We start from the raw sequence: 5,060 nt of genomic DNA on the forward strand, positions 1-5,060 counted from the left end.
CTGCGCTCTCTGCCCGCCCCGCCCCCTGGCTGGCCTCGCCCCTCCAAGCCCCGCCCAGGTCCACCCCCAACCTACCCCACTCTGCTGCACAGGCCCGTGACACCCCAGGGCCACCCTTCCCTCCAAGAGCTGCCAACCCGGTCCTCTCGGTCCCCCAAGCCCGCCCTGCCCCTCCGAAGCCCACGTTGCTTCAGGGAGACACCAAAGGCCCCAGAGGAGGCTCACCCCAGCTTTTAATTTCTTCAGTCGTGCCTTCTGTCCCTTCAGTAGCTCTCGCTCAAACAATGCACACAGCTAATCGCTGCCAGAGACAGACCGGGGGTGCAACAAACACTTTACTGAGTGATCACTATGTTCGGGACTGTTGGGTACGGGATGAATGGGTAAACGGTACTAGGTAGAAGGAAAACTGGGGGAGACCAGGGATGGGGTGGTCCAAAGTGAAGGTAGTGCAAAAATAGTGACAGGGGCTTCCCTGGTGGCGCAGTGGTTGAGAGTTTGCCTGCTAATGCAGGGGACACGGGTTCGAGCCCTAGTCTGGGAAGATCCCACATGCCGCGGAGCAACTAGGCCCGTGAGCCACAACTACTGAGCCTGCGCGTCTGGAGCCCTGTGCTCCCAAGAGAGGCCGCGATAGTGAGAGGCCCGCGCACCGCGATGAAGAGTGGCCCCCACTTGCCACAACTAGAGAAAGCCCTCGCACAGAAACGAAGACCCAACACAGCCAAAAATAAATTAATTAATTAATTTAAAAAAAAAAAAAAAATATATATATATATATATATATATATATATATATATATAGTGACAGACATGAATAAAAGGAGTGTACTCACCTCATATGCTGGAACATTATGCAAGCATTAAAAAGATTTGTAGCATCAGTATCTGTTGTCCTAGTATTGTTAGGTGAGAAAAACTGCTGACTGAGTGATGGGTATTATATGATCCCATTTCTGTAATTAAAATACCCCCACCCAGTCAAAAAAAAGGAAAACAAAAAACTAGTACATGAACATGAAGAACAGTATGGATGGAAGGAAAACAAGTTGGATAAAAAGAAAGGTTAGGGACTTCCCTGTGGATAAGACTCCGAGCTCCCAATGCAGAGGTCCTCGGTTTGATCCCTGGTGAAGGAACTAGACCCCACATGCATGCCACAACTAAGCCCCGGAGAAACCAAATAAATAAATAAATAAAATTATGGTTTAAAAAAAGGATAAGCTTGGAGAAAGAAAGCAGAAAATCCACTACAAAAAAGGATTCATTTATTGGACAAATATGTATTGAGTTCCTTCCAAGTGGCATGCAGTGTTCCAGGAACTTGAGAAAAACCAGTGGAAAATATTGGTTTTTTAAAATATTGATTCTAATGACACAGACATTCTAGTGGAGGGAGACAGATGACAATTAGAATAAACAAGTAAGTGATGTAATGTAGGGTGGGGAAAGAGGAACGGGGAATGGCTTGCAATTTTAAAAAGGATGGTCAGATCAAGCCTCATTGAGCAGGATGGCATTTGAGCAAAAGTTTGCAGTAAGTGAGAGAGTGGGCCAGGTGAATATCTAGGGAAAGAGCTTTCTAGGCAAGGAAAATGCCTGGCATGTTTGTGGAACAGCCAGTAGAGCACAGTAAGAAAGGGGGAAATGGAGGTGTTAATGGAACAAGATGCAAGTCACACAAGAAATAAACACTTTCATGTAAGAACATAAAAATAGGGACTTTGCTGGTGGTGCAGTGGTTAAGAATCTGCCTGCCAATGCAGGGAACACAGATTCAAGCCCTTGTCCAGGAAGATCCCACATGCCGCAGAGCAGCTAAGCCCACGAGCCACAACTACTGAGCCTGTGTGCCACAGCTACTGAAGCCCACGTACCTAGAGCCCAAGCTCCATGATAAGAGAAGCCACCGCAATGAGAAGCCTGCGCACTGCAACGAAAAAAAGAAAGTCTTTTAAAAAAAAAAGAAAGAACATAAAAATATGAAGTTTAAGTCTCCTTTTTCTACAAGTTACAAAGAAAGAGCTAAATTATGTGTTTTTTACTTTTCTTTTTCCAAACTACATTATGCCCACAACACCTAAGTACATTAAGCCTAAAAGCCCTTCAATAAATATATGTTGGTTGATTAGAATTTACCATGTCAGTGGACTTCACACACCTGTCCTAAGTGGAAACTTTCATTTCTGCTTCTGAAACATTAGGAAAGATTTTGCTGAAAGGACCCTTGATGAAGAAACAGTAAAAAAGACTTGCAAAGTGGAGGTGGATTGAAGGCTTTCTCATTCTGCACTCTTAACTTTTCAAAAGAATACTGTCACTAAAACTCAAAAAGATTTTTTTAAGTCATTGGTGGAAAATGTTACCATGTATATGAAGTGTAATAATAAAGTAATATAAGAAATATTTATTCAAAGAAGTGTTCAGGAAAGCAGTCTCCTTAAGAACCTAAACATTAAGATTCTCTCCTTGACCAAACCCTAGCCAGGTTCTTCTGAGACCTCTTCTCAACAGGGCCTCAACTTTAGCATATAAAGACTAACATAGTTTACAACAGCTCAAAGCCACATCCTTGGAATGAGCCTAACTTCCCTTAAAGTGCCTATCTGAAAAAACTCAAGGCTGCCAAAAAAATTTAGTGTTAGTTCCAGCTAACAAATGAAGATAGAGTCCCTATCTTCTAGTCTTTGTGGAAGGACTGGAGACTAAATTTGATAAGTAGCAGTTAACGAAAGCAGAGGGATTTCACTTGCCTAACAGCTGCTTCTCAATTTTTGTAATCTTTCATTTCCCTGACTCTACTGGTCCCCTACTCATCCCCCCACCCCCATTCTCTCATTCTCCTTTTAAAACGTGAGATCACCTATGTGCAAATCGAAGTTGATTTGAACATTTCCCTATTGCAACAGTATATCATTGATTAAAATTTAAATGTTGATAGGTGTCCAGCTTTGTATTCACACTGGGCTTTTCCCCAGTGAAATACTAAATTACTGATAAAAGTTAAAATTTAACAAGTGTATGGCTTTTTTTGTCTATGACAACACTGAAATCAATAATTCTGCCACGTCTCCAGGTTATTTTTCTTCATTGGAACTACCTTAAGAAATTCATTTGCATATGCTGTTACTTCCAAACATCTCATTTCTTTCTTATTCTAAATAGTCTAAATGATATTTATTCTGTCCTAGGCAAGATAGGAAATTTAGAGGCAATATGAGAAAAGATAAACATATTTGATTACATAAAACATAAACATTTTCAGATGGCAAGAGATAAAATTTTAAAAGTTAGGGGCTTCCCTGGTGGCGCAGTGGTTGAGAGTTTGCCTGCTAATGCAGGGGACACGAGTTCGAGCCCTGGTCTGGGAAGATCCCACATGCCACGGAGCAACTAGGCCCGTGAGCCACAGCTGCTGAGCCTGCGCGTCTGGAGCCTGTGCTCCGCGGCAGGAGAGGCCGCGATAGTGAGAGGCCCGCGCACCGCGATGAAGAATGGCCCCCGCTTGCTGCAACTGGAGAAAGCCCTCGCACAGAAACGAAGAACCAACACAGCCAAAAATAAATAAATAAATTATCTTTTAAAAAAATTTTTTTAAGTTAAAAAAACAATGCATGAGAATGAATATTTGCCACGAAAATGACAGACAAGATGGTGGTTTATATCACAAACATACAAAGAACTCTACAAATGGATAAGAAGAGGGAAACAACTCAATATAAATACAGACTAAGTACATAATTAGGTAAATCACAAAAGAGAAAGCAAGTGCCATTGGTCAAAAAGACAAGATGAAGAAATGCTCAACTACAGTAGTAGTTTAGATGAATGTAACTGCAAACAAGGAGATACCACTTTTCATCAATCATATTGGGGGAAACTGCTGACTAAGAATAAGAATAATAACATATTAATGCAGAAAAAAAGGTGGAGTAGACATAGAGCTCAGGTACTGACTTTGTTAGTGGGGGTATGAATGACTAAAACCTTTTAAAAACAATTATTTATTAAGATACAAAAAAGATAATACTGGGTTGGCCAAAAAGTTCATTTGGGTTTTTCCGTAAGATGGTATGGAAAAAAACCGAATGACCTTTTTGGCCAACCCAAAATTTAATTCATAAATCCCATGTTTGGAAATCTACAGAGATAAAATAATTAGTCATAAGGGTATATGTACCAGGATGCTTACTGCAACACTGTTTGTAGTGGGGGTGGGGTGGGGAACAGGTGTAAAATACTAGCAGACATAAGGGAGAAATTCACTGGAACACAAAAATATTGGGGAATTAAACACCAATATCACATCAATGGACAGATCTCCAGACAGAAAATCAATATAGAAACACTGTTCTTTTTTTTTTTTTTAATAATGTGAGTTGTTTTGTTTTGTTTTTTAATTTTTATTTATTTATTTATTTATTTTTGGCTGTGTTGGGTCTTCGTTTCTGTGCGAGGGCTTTCTCTAGTTGCGGCAAGTGGGGGCCACTCTTCATCGCGGTGCACAGGCCTCTCACTATTGCGGCCTCTCTTGTTGCGGAGCACAGGCTCCAGACACGCAGGCTCAGTAGTTGTGGCTCACGGGCCTAGTTGCTCCACGGCATGTGGGATCTTCCCAGACCAGGGCTCGAACCCATGTCCCCTGCATCGGCAGGCAGATTCTCAACCACTGCGCCACCAAGGAAGCCCAGAAACACTGTTCTTAAACAACACAGTAAACCGGTTTGACTTAATAGATATATAAAGAAAATTGCATTCAAAACAGCAGAATACACACTCTTTTCAAGTATACCTGGAACATTCTCCAGGATAGATCACATGATAGTCCACAAAATAAGTCTCAGTAAAGTTTAAAAGATTGAAGTCATGTCAAACATCTTTTCCAACCACGACACTATGAGACTAGAAATCAACTACAAGAAACAAAAAAGTGCAAAAAACACAGTACAAACACGTGGAGGCTAAACAATATGCTACTGAACAACCAATGGGTCACTGAAGAAATCAAAGAGGAAATCAAGAAATACCTGAAGACAAATGAGAAAACAAAAACACAATGA

The sequence above is a fragment of the Balaenoptera acutorostrata genome, chromosome 12 (genome assembly GCF_949987535.1).
Source record: "Balaenoptera acutorostrata chromosome 12, mBalAcu1.1, whole genome shotgun sequence".
Taxonomy (NCBI): domain Eukaryota; kingdom Metazoa; phylum Chordata; class Mammalia; order Artiodactyla; family Balaenopteridae; genus Balaenoptera; species Balaenoptera acutorostrata.